Below are 19,430 nucleotides of genomic sequence, written 5' to 3' on the forward strand. Positions count from 1 at the left end.
GGGGGGAGCGGAGGGGAGCGGAGGGGAGGGGAGGGGGAGCAGAGGAGAGTTGAGTTTAGGTTTTCTCTTGAAACCAGTCTCTCACTTTGCTCTGATAACAGAGAGTTCAGGAAAGCTGGAGGTGCCTGATCTCACCACACTGCCGCCTTTCAGCTCCAGCTCTGTCCTCTCTTCCTTCTATCTGCTGTGGAGGAGGGTTAGTGAAGTGTCACTCGGTGTGGTTTTGAGTAGCTGAGTTGTTTTTCTTGTTGTTTCAATGTTAAAGGCAGAAGTAAAGCTAAGGCTCCTGATGATCCAAAAACTAAGCATTGAAGCAATTAGATATTCTTTTAAATTCACTCATGGCCATTAACTTCAAAGTCTAAGAGATGGAAGTTTAACAGTAGGACTATTACAGAAATACACTTATATTCTGGGAATTATCTTTTGACCTCATGAGAGGTGAATCAGCAGAACTTCGTCTATAAAGTAATGAGCCAGGACCGAGACAGAGAGACCACATGAATCCACTCCCTCTTGCCTTGGAGCTGTAGCTATGAAGAGCCCTTTTACAACATGAAACAGCTGAAAATTAAAAGCTAAACAACTTTCTGTAATTTGAACCCAACTCAGTCTCACCTGAAACCTCTGATCTAAGGCTAAGGTGTAAGTGACATAAAAGAAGTAGCTGGGCTTCTATAGCTAGAATCAGAATAGCAAAATGCACCAAATTAGATTACTTGATTAATCTGCCTTTTCAAAGGATCCTTCTTCCAGTGGGAGCAGCAGAGAAGGAAGGGTTTGAGTTAGACAAACATACATTCAAAGTATGCATTGAGTCCTGGGCAAATCACTTGACTGTCCTGAGCCTCACTTTCCCTTTCTGTAAAATGGAATGATAATGGAATCTATCTTGTAGGGTTGGTTGCTGAGAAGATACAATGCTCTCTAAGATTTAAAATGCCTTGCACAGTGCCCAGCCCTTTGTGAATGCTTAATCTGTGGCAACACTCCTGAGATCATGAATGTCATATTGCTTTACAACACAAGTTTAAGACTCTTCTGATTCACATTGAAATACCAACAAAAAGCAAACAAATACAGTCCACCAAGGAAACTTCCTGCTTCCAGAGTGAAATTTTAACTAAAGATTCCCTGGTGTTGGGACAAGGCCATTCATCAATGTCTACCACAGCATCCCAACATGGCAGCCTCTTGAAAATCGTGCAGCAGGACTACCTCCTAGAAATATAGCACGAGCCACACAGGCATGTCAGATTTTCCAGAAGCCACATTAAATAAAGAAAAAAGATGAAACTAATTCATAATAAATGTAACCCAATATACCCAAATTATTACCATTTCAACATGTAATCAACTCCCAAAATATTGGTGAGGTATTTCACATTTTGATAATCTTTTTTTCATACTAAGTCTTGGAAATATAGTTAGGTCTTTTACACATAAAGCACATCTCAATTAGGATGAAGTTTCATCAGAAATATTGATCGGTGTTTAGGTTTCATAAAATTTACATTTGAAAAAGTAGATTTATATGCTGAACTTGTTCTAAACATACTTAGAAGTTTTCCATTGACTAAATTGAGTATTGGTTCTTAAATTCCAATTTAAAAAAATTTAAAATTAAATAACTTACAAATTCAGCTCCTCAGTCACACCAGCCACATGTCAGCTACTTACCAGCCACATATAGTTGTGGCTGGTGAGTCGGGTAGTGCAGTCTTCAACATGGAGACTCTAGGGGACCTCAAAACCTTGTACATGGATTCTGTTGATCTTCCTCCAGAGTGGGTCTTTCAGGGTCTATGTATGAGACACAGAGAGTTAAATATCGCTTTTATTTCTCAATGATCAACAGATAAACCCATATTGAAAATGTATCTAACCTAAGACGAACTCTCCAAATATTCATTTATTCAATCTATCAATTACTTGTTAATTTATGATTTATTATTACAGGGTTCACTGAGAGCCACTCTGTGCCACCACAGAGGGGACACCCGAGGTGTGTCTTTCAGAAGAAGTAGGTGCCAGCCCAACAGTGAGGCAGGAGTAGGAGCTGACACAGGGCATCCTTCAAGCTGACTGTGATAAGCCTTTGGTCACTGCTCTGGGGTGTCATCATTTCATAAGGTAACCCCCACCTAAGAACATCTAGGAGGAAAGGCCCCATCCTAAAAGTATTGCCATTCCTCACCTGATCCTGTCCTAGATCACCAGCACACAGCACATGACCAGCATTTAACCCTCCAACTGACCCCAAAGGCTCAGGACACATGTGGAAGGCTGGCCAGGTACTGCTGATGAGAATCTATTTGGTGAACTTCCTCAAGGTGAAGTAGGGCAGGTTCACAAGCCTGTTCCATGAGCTACACACACATACACACACACTCCCCACTCAATGAGTTATTATAAGAGGAGCACATCTTTGAAATCTGTGAAACAGGACATAGAACAATAGAGTAGCTTGAAGGTGAACTCAGTATCTTTGTGGCTGTGTTTATGTGGCATTCATTCATTCATTCATTCGTTCATCGACAAATGTTTACCGAGCTAGCAACTGCAAGAAAGTTCTGACAATATTCCTATAAAAAGACAGTGTCCCTGCCCTCTTGAAAGTCACAACCTCCTAGGGCAGAAGTGAAGTCTCCAGGCTGCAAAGTTAAAAAGCATCCTCAATAATTTAATAATAATGGCCATGTAATGGAAGCTTCCAATGTGCCTGATACATTGTCCTATGTGAGTGTGTTACGAACTCTACTGTGCAGGTGGGGTAGCTGAGGCTCAGAGAGGCTAAGTCAGTTGCCTAACTTTACACAGTAATTAGTAGCAGGACCAGGACCAAAACGTAGTTTTAGGTTGCCCCCAAAATCTGTCTTCTTAACCATGGGGCAATACAGTACTCAGTTGGTTCACTTCTACCTTACACACAAGCTCGTCCACCTGAGTGAAGGAATGGAGGTAAAGAATAAAATAGCAGCAAACAAGTACAATTGATTTCTTTTTATCCCATCAGAGTAGGATTGACCCAAGATTTCAAACCTGAGATTTTGTGTTAGGAATAATTTATTGTCATATTATAAATTCATGTTTTTCTATACTACCATAAAACATATTAATATTTGTGATATTGAGTAGTCCTGAAGAGGTTAACTGATGTTCAATCTGACCTAATTCAGATGGCAGAGAAGTGTGTATAATGTTTCAAAAGAATTTCCACTAGAATAATTAAAATAAGTTATTCTTCATTATGATGCAATGTAAATGAAGTTCTTTAGTAGGCAATCGGGAGTGAGGTTGACTTGACTTTAAATTCTGTTCCTAACATTTACTAGCTTTGTAAACTTGAGCAAATAACCTCTCTGTAGCCCTGTTGTTGTGCATCTATAGAGTGGGCTTCATAATGCCAACTTATGAGTGCTGTTGAGACATTGATGGTAAACTATGTTTAGAGCGTAAAGCACCCAGTAGTGCATCCAACACACAAAGAGATGAGAAAATCAATTTATGAGATAACAGGTAAAGGGTGCATTAATCTAGAAAAGACATTCCAAGACACGGATATGCTCAAAAATATATTTTTATACTCTGAACTAGAGAATACAGCCAGTGTGGGGGGAGTAGGGTTGGAACTGCAGGCTTCTCATACTACTTCCTTCACTGAAGAGTCATCAGGAAGTTGAATGTGAAGGCTGCAGCAGTATTAGCAATCATCTGGGGGAAGACAGAAAGTTCTGTGTTTAGAATATGATGGTCCAAAGCTCAAGAATGAATAAGAAGATCTAGAAAGAATGGTAAACGTATGGAGAACGTAGTGAACATAGTGTGAGAATGAGAGCAGAGTACACATGGGCAATAGGAGGTTGGCTTTTGGGCTATACAACATGGGTCAGCAAATGTTTTTTATAAAGGGACAAACAGTAAGTATTTCAGGCTTTATGGGCCATACAGTTCCAGCTACTCAACTGAGGAGCACATGGCCAGATGCCCAGGCCACACTCTTGGATCTGTTAGATTGTAATCCCTAAGGGTAAGACTCAGGCATAAGACTTTGCAAAGATGTAAGGGTCTTCACTGGTGTGAGTCATGGACCATTCTCATGTGTGCTGGTAAGGGGCTATGACCATAACTGGTACCCACTGTGGCAATCATATAAACCAACACACACTTAGCAATAAGAGGAAATAGGCACTGGAAATGTGGGTCTGGGATTGAGGAGGGAGGCTGTGGTCGGAAGTTTCTATCCAATTGAGAGTTCCCAGCCCAACACTGTGAGAGAGAGAGAGAAGAGAGCCTATGGGTGGGTGGGTCCTGATAGGAAGAAGGAGAATAGCAGAGGGAGGAAGCCCAGGGAGAATGGGGAGAAGGTTAGTGATATCCAGAGCAGTATTCTGACAGCAGATCTAAGGCCCCAACCAAGTTAGCTCCCTTCCCTTCATCAAGTATTAATTGGTTGGTGACTTTAACACGTGTTATATTGACACATTCATTCAGCTGCAGGTTTTCAGACTGGACACTACAGCAAAATGGAACTGCTATTCCTACATTCAATATCCATTTACCTAGAGTGTCATGAACTTAGTGGGAACTGGTGCTTGCAGAAGCCACAGGGCAGCAAGACCTGACTTAGGGCTAACTCTGCATTTTATGAAGCACGCTTGTATAGCTGATCATGGAGAGAATAAAAATCACATTCTCAATTTTAATAAGGTAATCAAATATAAATAAAACAAAGATCTACAAGAGCATTTTATTACTTCCAATCAGTTCTTCAGAAGTGGATGCACTGAGCAAAGACTGAGAAATTATTCTGATTGTAATGGTCACCAGAGCATGTTCCCAAAATATAAACCTATGATCATACACTCATTCCTGTATAATGTTAAATAAAAAGCAGACCATATGTTTATGATTAAGTTTGAATTTGGAATTAAGGTATTTTGGAGACTGAATTGAGTAGCAAATCATTAACACAAAATTACCTCTCAAAAGCATCATATAATGACATGAAACATAAAACTATCCTAACCACAGAGCCCCCCAAAATGTATATTCATAGAGGTGAGAGGGACCTAAGGACCTACTGGGCTCCAGGCCTTGCATCGGTCTTTATAGATACTACCATGGTTAACTTTCATATTTCGTCATACTTATCTGAAGATAAGTATTGGTTTGACCATGTGAAATTAGAGGGTTTTTTTGTTTGTTTATTTTTTGTAAGAAAATTGGGTTTACATAGAAAGAGGGCCATTTGAAATTCAAGCCCAGATCAACAAGCACCTTCTATAGTTTGAAGAAAATAAGACCAAAAGAAAAATGTTGGCCGCATGGTGGCTCAGCCTAAAATCCCAGCACTTTGGGAGGCCCAGGCGGGTGAATCATGAGGTCAGAAGTTCAAGACCAACTGGACAAGATGGTGAAACCCCATCTCTACTAAAAATACAAAAAAATTAGCCAGGCATGGTGGTGGGCACCTGTAATCCCAGCTACTTGGGAGGCTGAGGCAGAGAATTGCTTGAACCCGGGAGGCAGAGGTTGCACTGAGCCGAGATCGCGCCACTGCACTCCAGCCTGGGTGACAGAACAAGACCCCATCTCAAAAAAAAAAAGTTTCTGTAGATAAACTAACTCTAAAGTTTTAAGGTTTTTAAAATTTTAAGGTCAGATTTTCCTCATATTTATTTCTACTGGAATTGACACAGATACTCACTGAATGATTTTCAAACTCACACATTGTCTTAATATGCCAATAATTAATGCCATCTCCAAGGATAGAGATCATTAGAGCTTACTGGAATGTGATATTTGGATAACTTCTCCATTCTCATCAGAAAAACATTAAAAATAAACAGAGAAAGTCCTACAGTTGTGTTTTTTAGGTTTTCAGGTTTCCTAGACTAGGCTGATACTTCTCTGAGCAGCCTCGAGGCAAAAGGATGTGCCTGTGTGGGTTCTTCCAGGTCTAGTTCTCTGCCCCACACGTACTTCTCTGCACCTAGATCTGTGTTAAGTCTTTAGACTTAATATGGCTATCCACATGGACCTGGCAAGTTTGCCTAATACTTAACATACATAGCTAATAAGGCAAGTATCAGATAAGCACTTTCACTAACCTCTGAAAAAAAGACCTGTGGTGGTGGTTCATACTTGTAATCCCAGCACTATGGGAGGCTGAGGTGGGTGAATCCCTTGAGGTCAGGAGTTCGTGACCAGCCTGGACAACATGGTGAAACCCTGTCTCTACTAAAAAAGACAAAAATTAGCCAGGCATGGTGGTGCACGCCTGTAATCCCAGCTACTTGGGAGGCTGAGGCAGGAGACTCACTTGAACCTGGGAGGTGGAGGTTGCCGTGAGCCAAGATCACGCCATGCCACTGCACTCCAGCCTGGGGGACAGAGCAAGACTCTGTCTCACAAAACAACAACAACAAAAAAGAATCGCCCCTCAGAGGTCCTACCACCACCACTACCACCGGTGGGGGGAAAAAAATGAAATGGAGTTAGCACTTACTCCGAAGAATGAGGGAGAAGAGTCCACTCAAGTTGGCCATTTTAGAGACAGCAACTGTCATTTTGTGGCCTATGGCAAGAACCTGGCTGTCATCTCCTACCATCTGCCCTGAAGTAGCTGGCAGTGTCGTTCTTTCTGTTACAAGCTCTGTAAGACCCAGTGATACCTTCTCCTGTTGCAAATGAAGTGCCTGCTATTCTCTGTCCTGTTAATTGACCCTGGAAACCCCTCAAAGGAGCTCTTCCCTATGGGCTTTGTCCCACCACTCTTTAAAATTACTAAAACTATTCACAACAGCAAAGATATTGAACCGATCTAAGTGCCCATTGACAGATGAGTGGATAAAGAAAATACGGTATATACACACCATGGAATACTACTCAGCCATAAAAAGAAATGAAACTGTCTTTTGCAGCAACATGGATGGAACTGAAGGGCCTTATCTTAACTAACTCAGAAGCCGAAAACCAAATACCACATGTTCTCACTTAGAACTGGGACCTAAACAATGTGTACACATGCACATAGAGAGTTAAATAATAGACACTGGAGACTCAGAAATGTGGGAGCAGGGTGAGGGATGAGAAACTGCCTCAGTGGTGTGATATACACTATCTGGGTGGTGTTTACACTAAAAGCCCAGACTTCACCACTATGCAATGTATCCATGTAACAAAACTGCCCTTGTACCTCCTAAATCTATAAAAATAATAAAATAAAATCACTAGCAAAAGATGGCTGGCACAGTGGCTAGCTCTACAATAGGTAATTCCTCATGATAATTGAATTGACTGCTATTGTTTGGCAGTCCCCACCCTCACATGGAAGCTGCCCAAAAAGAGAAGCTCAGCAAATTTCTTTTCCTCTGCTGGTTATAAATCAAAAAACTCCAGCAGGGCTGGGCTTTACTCCTTCACTTTCAGAAACTGAAGAAACTTCTCACCACACACTGACCTCATCAAGAGTTGCATATGCATTTTGATTTTGAGTCCTATTATTTTCATATTAGAAATACAAACATTGAAAACTAATCTATTTTTCTTCCTTCCGTATTTCAGATGAATAGTTTATCTAATAAAACTGCTTTTGTTTCTTATCCCAGAAATTGTATGTAAAATTATAATTAATACTATCCACTGTGTTTCAATACAAATTAAATACATTATATAACTTTGCCCACTTCCTTTTACCCTTCTTTCTCAGGGTTTCTCTTACCTAGCAAGATTGAGCATCCAAGCTCTTCTGATTGAAAGACTCAAACCATAGTCTCTATCAGCTGTCCCATTAATTCCAACCCATAATATCTGTCTTCATTTAAACACTTGAGAAGTATATAGATATAGATGATAGATTAGATAGATACATAGATAGATAGATGATAGATTAGACACATAGAGAGATTAGATTAGATTAGATTAGATTAGATTAGATTAGATCAGATCTCATGCCTCGAAGAAAGTAAAGGGTCAGCTCAATCTACATTGAGTATAACCATTCACTGAGGAATTAATTATTAAAGTGGTAGATGAGTGGATGGAATCACTAGGAACCTAGTGCTGAAGAGAGTGATGCCACCTTATCAATAGTGTTAACACGGCAAAAAGCACAACCCCTTGAATCTTGGGGGGCCAAGTTTTAGAACTGGACTGCTTTCCCTTACCTCTATTAATTAGTCCTGTTTAGGGATAGCCAAACACAATTTTTTAAAGGCATTTTATTCAAGCATTCAAGAATCTTGTTAGAGAGAGTCATAATATTTCCTGGATAAAAAATGAAATAAGTCTTCCAAAATAACATTTTGATGAATTGGGTGTAAATGAATTAGAAACACACGGATTAAATTTCCCTTGAAATACACATGGGTTTCAAAATTAAGGGGAATTAACTTCTCCAAATATGTTTTCAATTTTGCCTGACCTCAAAAGTTTGATGCATGGTTTGAAACGGTTGGCCTGATGCCAGTTTTGCCTACCCTTACCATGGCTTTACCTGAGAAACCATTTTATTTTCAGATCTTCTTGGCCTTCTGATGCCTTAATCATGTCACCAATCTGATGCGTAGGGCCAGCCCATTGCAATAAATATTATAATGGTGAAAAATTGCAGTTTTTAAAATGACCTCCAAGCCTAGCCATTGGCTCTTTGATTTCATCCAGCTTTGGGTGGTATATAAAATTCCAACACAAATAACGATTTTATGAAGCCTCTGAAAATGTTTTGAGAGTTTTGATCATTGGTAAAAAAAAAATGATTCACATTCTCTTAAGAAAGATATTAGAAATGATAAAGATTTCATTTTAGAAGACATTTATTGAAAAGCAGTTGGATTTTGAAATTTTGAAAACATCTCATCACTTTTTTCACTCAATACCTTTAAAATCCTTGCATCATGATTATCAGGTAGATGTTAACTTGTTTTTTGTACCTGATAGAAAACTTAAAGCATAAATGAGCTTTCCAGCAAGTCACTGGGAGGAAGCATTACGATGCCCCCGCTTCTTTGTCTTTAAAGGTTGTTTTCTAGATCACCAGCAGCAGACAATCCTGAGCCATGTAAATCTCGTAAGCATTGGCTTTGGTGAAGAGCTTACCACTGGAACAACTCTGAGTTACAGAAAGGTCATCTGACCTTAGGTTCATGGCCACTCCTACCTTGTTGTCTCCCCTATCAAGACAGAAAACGGCAATAATCATGTGGCAGTGGCAACAAATCTTAGCTCAGCATATCTGGGGATAGAGAACAGGAAGAGAGGGGTCTTGGATGCTGATAATGGTGTAAGGAAGTGAAAGAGGAAAGATAGGATAGTCAGTGGTCAACTGAACTGAATCCCATGCTGAAATTCTGGGAAGTATTTGAAATTTATTCTCTCTCCAGGTGAGGGAGCTGAGGTATGTACACCTCAGCCCCTTTCTGTCATGACTGAGGCTGCTGTGAGTGGGAACAGGAGTGGAGCTGCTACATCCCAGCACTTCCAGCTTGCCATATCTGGATCCGGCAGTAAGAGAAAGCTCCAGACGAAGCAAGGAGCTGCTGGCAGTTTCAGATTGCAACTGAGTGCACTAAAAAGGTCAATGCTGACAGGTTACCATGAGGCCCTTGGCAGTGTTTGCTACAGGAGGCTTTGAGAGATTGATTCATCACTGATGTCCAGGCTTTTCTTCAGAGACCTCCAGCCACCCTGAACTTTGTGGAGGCAGTCAGAGAAACCATGTAACTCTTCTATTCCTAGTAATCTTATCTCTCGTGTATTGGTAAAGAGACATCACTGTTGTCCATTCAAATTTTTTCTGAATAAGTAGACATTGTTTTTCTGGTTCCATTGTGAATGGATTACTCAAAGTATAGTGGCTCTGACTTTGCCAGCAGTTGCAAGACCTCACCGTAGGCTGGTTCCTAAATTACACTCTACGTTCTATCAGCCCCACCCTTTACCCCAATTTGCACTAATATGTATGTTGCAGAGGTGGCCGTGTTACAGTGTGGTACTGGTTTCAGGTTGACCTTCAGGGATGTGGCCCATCACCTCAGCTCCCTCATCTGGAGAGAGAATAAATTTCAAACACTTCCCAGAGTTTCAGCACGGGATTCTGCTCAGTTGACCATGTTGGCATGTCTTGACTTAGCCTAAAGTCCCAGTCTAGGCAGCAGGCTCACTGGAAAACCCAAACCGTTTTAGGAGTACACACAAAGTAGGGGACCAAACCAGCTAAATATTCATGAGACCAGGCTTTAAGAGCAGAAGTATTTTATTGGGATAGGCCAGGAAAAAAAAATGTAGGGCCTTTTTACATTTTTCTCATCTCCGAGTCTCACGTCACTCTGTGATGTGGCACATGGCTGACACTGGTCCATGATCTCTCCCGGACCACACCTCAGTTTGACTGCATAGGCTTACATATGACAAGAAAACCTTATAAATTAGAAACAGAAGTTAAATAACTGTAGAAAGAGTGGAGAGAAAACTGCCCTCCACTCATCCCTGCCTCCTGTCTCTGGGCTTCCAGAGGCCTTAAACTAAAGAAGAAGACAACCAATGAGTCAGATACAGACAAGTGCGGGAGAAAAATCAGATATTTTGTACAAAAAGAGCAAGAGACAAAGAAGTTACTCATTACCATGACTGGCCCCTTGTTTGCAAATTCTTTAGGGCAGTGGTCCTGACCCAGCAGCATAAGCCTCATCTGGGGGTTTCTTCAAAATGCACATTCTTGGGTTCCAGCCCAGACCTACTGAGCAGAAACTCTGGGGATGAAGCACAGGAATCTGCGTGCTAACAAGCCCCCCAGGAGATCTCGTGCCCGTTGAGGCTTGAGAATCACTGCTTCAATGAGAGAACACAAGAGATCAAATAAAATCATAGCTAAATATTGTAACTAATGATATAATTACATAAATTAACAAGTAAAGTTCAGCTACAGTATCGCAACGGTCCTTCTAAATTCATTTCTTTGCTTTCAAAGATCTGAGTTATATTCAGGTAATACAAACCAGATATGGCTCAACCCAGATGGACCAAATTAATCCCCCAGAAGCTTAGGCAGGGCTTATCCTCGAGGAGTCAGCCACAGTCACCCATTATTATACCACTGGGGCCTGAGTAACAGTGCTCCCCATTTTAGGATAAGCACACACAGCTTTCTTGTAATATTTTCAAATGGGAAATTGGTGCCCAGAAGAAATCTTTCCTCAGTAACTGAATGGAATTTTATTATGACAAGTCATTAGCCTGAATGAAGATTACACATCGATGGGCAATACCTAGTTCAGTGGAAACTTCGGAAAGCAGGGGTGCCACCTGCCTTTTACAGACTGCTTCCTTACCTTGTTCCAGGTTAATCAGTTATTGATGGCATTATGATTTGTGTGGAAAACTACAAAGGCACAAAGGGGAAGTCCCCACTCTCTGAAATGGTATGGCTAATATACAGCTTTTTCAAAATGCAATTCATTGCATGATACTATAGTGATAGATACATACCACTATATATTTGTCCAGACCCATAGAATGTACAACACCAAACTGTGGATGATTGGTGACAATGAGATGTCAATGTCAGCTCACCAACTACAACAAATAAACTACCCAGGTTGGGGATGTCAATAAGGCAGAGGCTATGCGTGCCTGGGAGCAGAGTGTGTGGGAAATCTCTGTACCTTCCTTTCAATTTTGCTGTGAACTAAAACTCTGAAAAAAAATGCTTTTTTAACAATGCGATTTGCAAATTAATCCATGGGAGATCCCACTACAGTGTAGATTCTGATTCAGTAGGTCTGGGATGGGTCTTGAAGTTCTGTGTTTGTAACCAGCTCTCAGGGGTGCTGATGCTGCTGATCCAAAGTGCACTCTGAGTATCAAGGATCTAATAGAACTGTCAGGCTGGTGCAGACACAGACTTCTTCGTTCCTCATCCTTGAATAAAATATAATAAAACATGTGACTCTTAGAAACTTGAAAGTGAATGGTTTAAATAATATAAGCCAATCACATGGTGCCTCCTTGGAGTTCCAACTACTCAGGAGGCTGAGGTGAGAGGATTGCTTGAGCCCAGGAGCTTGAGGCTGTCGTATGCTATGATCATGCCTGTGAATAACCACTGCACTCCAGCCTGAGTAACATAGCAAAACACCATCTTTATAAAAAACAAACATATATATATATAAAATATATGTTTACATATATATGTATGTATGTTTTAATTCATATATATGTTTGTTTTTATAGAGAGATATAGAGAGAATTTGTATGTATATTCACAGATACATATACTTATATGTATATATGTATGTATATATGTACATATGTGTACATATATACATATGTGTGTATTAGGTTGGTACAAAAGTAATTGCAGTTTTTGCAATTAAAAGTAATTGCAAAAAAGTGTGTCCATATATATACATATATATACACATATATATATACACACATATATATACACACATATATATATATATGCCTGAAGATTGAAAACAAGAGGCCTTCTTGGCAGCGTAATCTCCATTTGCTGCCTCCATTAGGCTTGCCTTATTTGTTATTTACGACAGGACAATGTCAAGGCAAGTTCTATGAATGTGCTTCTCTCAAATTTGTTTTGTTTTGTTTTTGTTTTTGTTTTGTTTTGTTTTGTTTTTTTGAGACAGAGTCTCACTCTCTCTCCCAGGCTGAAGTGCAGTGGCATGATCTTGGCTCACCACAATCTCTGCCTCCCAGGTTCAAGCGATTCTCCTACCTCAGTCTCCCAAGTAGCTGGGATTACAGGCATGTGCCATCACACTCAGCTAATTTTGTATTTTTTAGTAGAGATGGGGTTTCTGCATGTTGGTCAGGCTGGTCTCGAACTCCTGATCTCAGGTGATCTGCCTGCCTCAGCCTCCCAAAGCTCTGGGATTACAGGCATGAGCCACTGCACCTGGCCACAAATTCACTTTTATATCTTACTTATAAGATATAAATTATTTTATCAAATTATGGTATCAAAGCTCTTTATTTGTTAATATCTTTTTTATGAAGCTTTGTCAAATTTTAAGAATCCCAAAAATTTTTCCATTTCATAATGTACTCAATCAAAATTTTGCTTTTAACCTTTTAATGTTAGCTTGCTTTCTGAAATAAAGTCCAGACTGTACTCCTCCCTCCCTCCTCTCAGTCTACCCCCAAGCCCTCCTGTATCCACACAGAGTCTGTGGCCATAAAACTTGAACTATGGAGTTGCACTGGCCTCGTTTCTGGTCTCATCTTTCTTTTAAATGGCTGCAGTATCTTCAGAAAATTTGCTGAACTTCACTACTGGCCCTCTACTTGCTCCTCTGAACAATGAAGATAATGCTAGTTCCTAAGCACACATAGGTAAGGCAATCAGCACAAGCCAGGTACCTGGTAAGTACCCAATAAATTTAATGTTACTGTTATCAACCACCATTTCATTATACACAAGAGAGGGACGACTACTCTTTAGCCATGGAGGAGGTTGCTTCCAACTATATCTGGATGACAGAACTTTGTGATGGAAGTGGACATGGTAAGTAATCACAAAAATGTCTGCCCAAGAGACTACCGCCCTTGGTATGGATTATGTCTGTTTAGCACAGTCATCTGTTATCTTTTCTCCTTCTTTCTGTACTGCAAGGCTGCTGATAAATTCACCAGATTCACTCAGGGATTGTCAGCTAGAGCTCAGGAAACTACTAATTTATCAGTGCTCTGGTTGGATACTTCGAAATGGATGTGAGCACATGTATAAGGAAGAGCTAAGTTTATAAACAGGTCATCTTGTAAATGTTAACATTTGCAATTGAGGTTATAGTTCCCTTCACTTATCATTCATTATAAGAACAGTTAAAATGTTTATTTCTCTTATCTGTGGCTATTTATCAAGGTTATTTATATCAATAGTATAATCCCCAACTGGAAAGATGGGCCTGCACACATGTGGTTTTGGCGCTCACATTACGATTGATAACCTTCAAAATGTTTTGTGTAATAATTTCACAACAGCTCAACTGAGAAAAAATTTTCATTTGCATTGTTTGTGAATAAATTATTTGCCAAATGTGGGAGTAAAATGGATCCAAAACTTTTGAAAACTAAACTATTTGTCAGTATTAATTAAAGCAAAACATGCACTTACCCTATATCTCAGCACAACAAAATATGTGTGTTCCAACAAAAAACACACATAAGAGGACTTATGTCAACATTATTTGAAATGACTGCAAACGAGAATACCCAAAAGTTGATCAATAGTAAAATGAATAAAGATATTGTGCTGTAGTAATAAAATTGAATACTATACAGCCATGAGCATGAATGAACTCCAACTACCTGTAACAAAGTGGATTAAACTCACATCCTTTTGAGTAAGAAGAGCCTTATACAAAGGATATATACTATATAAATAGCAAAGCGAATTCAGGTATTAGAAATCAGGATAGTGGTTATTATTTGGAGGGCTCTGTGTGGAAAGCAACAGGGGTGAGGGTGCTTCTGGGAGCTGATGAGATTCTGTCTCTTAATTTAGGTGCTGGTTATGCAAGAATGTTCAACTTGTGAAAATGCACTGAGCTGTAAAATAGTGATTTGTGCACTTTTCCTTTAAAATTCTATTTAAAATTTCACTGATGGGCCTCTGGTATCATGGCCCCAGGGTTAACCTGGTTTTCTCTGCTGCACTATTTGACTGACCCAGCCACAGAGCATTACTCACCAGCCTTCATGGGTGTCAGCACTGTGGTCTTGACCTTTGACTATCTTCCATCCCCACCTAATAAGCTACTAGAAGTGTCAAAGCAACAACCCAACAAAGAAATAAGCGTGTAGTCTTTTTGGTATTAGAAAACTCTATAGGAGTAAAACTACTGCAAACTTTATAAGTGATTTAATGGCTTTACAATAGTTTTTTTGTTTTGTTTTGTCTACTCTGCAGTTTTCATCACCATTTTTCTGTTGGTGTAGTGCAGACAGGATGAAATTTATGCAGCTGTCCGTCAAACACTAGTCAGACACAATTGATGGGGCATCGCAAGTGATAAAATCCACATCCTTGGACAGCAGAGGGAAAAATGGTGGATAAGAGGCAGGACTAAATTGCAGCTCCCTAAATTGCAGAGCAGAGTGTGGAAACTCACATCATGAAGTTTTGCTCCAAGAACTACTGCAGGAATATACCAGGAAAACCAAGAAAATCCGCAAACCCACTGAAGAAAGCAGATTACTTCTGCAGGACCTGAGAGACAGCCCAAATACTGAGAGTGCCCAAACTGTGAAAGTGGGTAAGGGGGATTGTCCATCCGCAAACACACACCCTCACTGGGAAACCTGAAGGGCCAGATCACAGGCGAAGGATTAGACCTTACCTGGAGCTGAGACAATTTAGAGAGCTGAGCAAAATACAGGGGTAGAGGAAGCAGCAGGAAAATCCCTGTGGGCTCTCTAGGTCCCCAGGGAAGCCATTTCTGACTTGTCTCATAGGGGTGCTTGGGGAGGGCTACCAGGGGAACTTGGAAAAGACCACAGGGAGAAGGAAACCTCTAGACAAACTAGGTAATAATTCCAACCTAACATGAAGTTTCCTGACCAGAACTCAGGGGAGGACATGAATCTTATGTGCAGACATAACAGACAGGGAGGTACAAAAGCCTTGCCTGCTTTCTTAGCTAGGAGGCCGGTAGCCTGGGGCGAGTTCTCAGCACTGCTTGCCCACTGCCTGGAAACAAACTCGGTGCTGTTGGCAGGGGCACAATGGGAGTGAGACTGGCCTTTTGGGTTGCATGGGAGCTGAGTGAGACCTATAACTGCTAGCTTTCCTTCACTTCCCTGACAACCTGCATGACAGAGAAGAGGCAGCCATATCCTCGTGGTAACCTAACTCCATTGACCTAGGAACCACAACCCCATTCCCCACAGCAGCCACAGCAAGCCCCACCCAAGGAGAGTCTGAGCTCAGACTCACCTAACCCTACACCAACCTGATGGTCCCTCCCTACCCACCCCTGGTAGCTGAAGACAAAGGTCATATTCTCTTGGGAATTCTAGGGCCCTGCCTACTGCCTGATCTTCCCTATACTGCCACAGCTGATGCTCTCTTGAAAGTGTCATCTCCTGGCAGGAGGCCAACCAGCACAAAACTAGTGCATTAAACAATTACAACTAAGGACCCTTACAGAGTCCATTTCACTCCCCTGCCTCCTCTATTGGAGAAGGTGCTGGAAATCATGGCTGAGACCTGAAGATGGTTCACATAACAGGACTCTGTGCAGACAACCCCCAGTACCAGCCCAAAGCCTGGTAGCCATGTAGGGTGTCTAGATCCAGAAGAGAAATAGCAATCACTATAGTCAGCTCTCAGGAAGCCACATCCCTAGGAAAAGGGGGAGAGTGCTACATCAGGGGAGCACTCCGTGGAACAAAAGAATCTGAACAGCAGCCTTGAGCCCCAGATCTTTCCTCACACATAGTCTACCCAAATAAGAAGGAACCAGGAAAACAATTATGGTAATATGACAAAACAAGGTTATTTAACATCCCCCAACAGTGGATCCAAACCAAGAAGAAATTCCTGAATGGCCAGAAAAAGAATTCAGAAAGTCAATTATTAAGCTAATCAGGGAGGCACCAGAGAAAGGCGAAGTCCAACTTATGAAAATTTTTAAGAATGATACAAGATATGAGTCAGTGAAATAGATAGCATAAATTTAAAAAATCACAAATTAAGGAAATAAAGGACACATTTAGAGAAATGTAAAATGTACTGGAAAGTCTCAGCAATAGAAATGAACAAGCAGCAGAAAGAACTTCAGAGCTCAAAGACAAGGTTTTCAAAATAACCCAATCCAACAAAGACAAACAAAAAATAATTTTTAAAAAATGAACAAAGGCTCCAAGAAGTTTGGGGTTATGTTAAATAACCAAGTAATAATAATTGGCATTCCTGAGACAGAAGAGAAATCCAAAAGTTTGGAAAACATATTTGAGGAAATCAGCAAAGAAATCTTCCCTGGTCTTGCTAGAGATCTAGACACCCAAATACAAGAAGCTCAATGAACACCTGGGAAATTCATCACAAAATAGTCATTGCCTAGGCACATAGTCATCAAGTTATCTAAAGTCAAGACAAAGAAAATAATCTTAAGAGCTGTGAGACAAAAGCACCAGGTAACCTATAAAAGAAAATCTATCAGGTTAACAGCAGATTTCTCAACAGAAACCCTACAAGCTAAAAAGTATTTGGACCCTACCTTCAGCCTCCTTAAACAAAACAATTATTAGCCAAGAATTTCATATCCAGCAAAACTAAGTTTTATAAATAAAGGAAAGACACAGTCTTTTTCAGACAAACAAATGGAGAGAGGATTCACCACTACCAAACCAGCACTACAAGAACTGCTAAAAGGAGCTCTAAATCTTGAAACAAATCCTGGAAACACATCAAAACAGAACCTCTTTAAAGCATGAATCACACAACACCTACAAAACAAAAATACTATAAATAAATAACCCAAGGTATTCGGGCAACAAATAGCTGAATGAGTGGAATAGTACCTCACATCTCAATACTAACGTTGAATGTAAATGGCCTAAATACTCCATTTAAAAGATACAGAATGGCAGAACGAATAAGAATTTACCAACCAAGTGTCTACTGGCTTCAAGAGACTCACCTAACACATAAGGACTCACATAAACTTAAGGTAAAGGGTTGAAAAAAGACATTCCATGCAAATGGACACCAAAAGCAAGCAGGAGTAGCTATTCTACATCAGACAAAACAAACTTTAAAGCAACAGCAGTTAAAAAAGACCAAAAGGGACATTACATATTGATAAAAAGCCTTGTCCAACAGGAAAATATCACAGTCCTAAACTTACATGCACCTAACACTGGAGCTTGCAAATTTATAAAACAATTACTAATAGGCCTAAGAAATGAGATAAACAAACACAACAACAGTGGGGGACTTCCATACTCCACTGACAGCACTAGACAGGTCATCAACACAAAAAGTCAGCAAAGAAACAATGGATTTAAACTATACCCTAGAACAAATGGACTTCACAGATATATACAGAACATGCTACCCAATAACTGCAGAATATACATTCTATTCATCAGTATATGGAACTTTCTCCAAGATAGACCATATGATAGGCCACAAAACAAGTCTCAATAAATTTAAGAATATTGAAATTATATCAAATACTCTCTCAGACCACAGTGGAATAAAATTGAAAGTTAACTCCCAAAGGAACCCTCAAAACCATACAAATACATGGTAATTAAATAACCTGCTCCTGAATGATCCGTGGTCAACAATGAAATCAGGATGGAAATTTTAAAATTCTTTGAACTGAACAATAGTAAGGACACAACCTATCGAAACCTCTAGGACACAGCAAAGGTGGTGCTGAAGGTATAGTTCATAGCCTTAAACACCTACATCAAAAAGTCTGAAAGAGCACAAATAGACAATCTAAGGTCACACCTCAAGGGACTAGAGAAACAAGAACAAATCAAACACAGCAGAATAAAATAAATTACCAGGATCAGATCAGAACTAAATAAAATTCAAACAAAAATATACAAAAGATAAATGAAACAAAAAGCTGGTTCTTTGAAAAGATAAATAAAATTGATAGACCATTAGCAAGATTAACCAAGAAAAGAACAGAGAAGATCCAAATAAGCTCAACTAGAAATGAAATGGGAGATATTACTGCTGACACCAATGAAATACAAAAGATCATTCAAGGCTACTATGAATACCTTTACATGCATAAACTAGAAAACCTAGAGGAGATAGATAAATTCCTAAGAATATACAACTCTCCTAGCTTAAATTAGAAAGACTTAGAAACCCTGAACAGACCAATAACTAGCAGCGAGATTGAAATAGTAGTAAAAAAAAATTACCAACAAAAATGTCCAGGACCAGACGGCTTCACAGCTGAATTCTATCAGACATTCAAAGAAGAATTGGAGCCAATCCTATTGACACTATTCCACAAGATAGAGAAAGAGGGAATCCTCCCTACATCATTCCATGAAGTCAGTATCACCCTAATATCAAAATCAGGAAAGGACATAACAAAGAAAGAAAACTTCAAACCAAATATCCCTGATGAACATAGATGCTTAACGAAATACTAGCTAACCAAATCCAACAGCATATCAAAAAGATAATCCACCATAAACAAGTGGGTTTCATACTAGGGATGCAGGGATGGTTTAACGTAAGTGAAGTAACTCAGGAATGGAAAACCAAACATCATATGTTCTCACTCATAAGTAGGAGCTAAGCTATGAGGATGTAAAGGCATAAGAATGATACAATGGACTTTGAGGAAAGGGTGGGGGGTTGCTGAGTTATAAAACACTACAAATCGTGTTCAGTGTATACTTCTCGGGGGCTGGGTGCACCAAAA

The sequence above is a fragment of the Rhinopithecus bieti genome, unplaced genomic scaffold, assembly GCF_001698545.2.
Source record: "Rhinopithecus bieti isolate Rb0 unplaced genomic scaffold, ASM169854v2 scaffold_8927, whole genome shotgun sequence".
In the NCBI taxonomy this organism is placed as follows: Eukaryota; Metazoa; Chordata; class Mammalia; order Primates; family Cercopithecidae; genus Rhinopithecus; species Rhinopithecus bieti.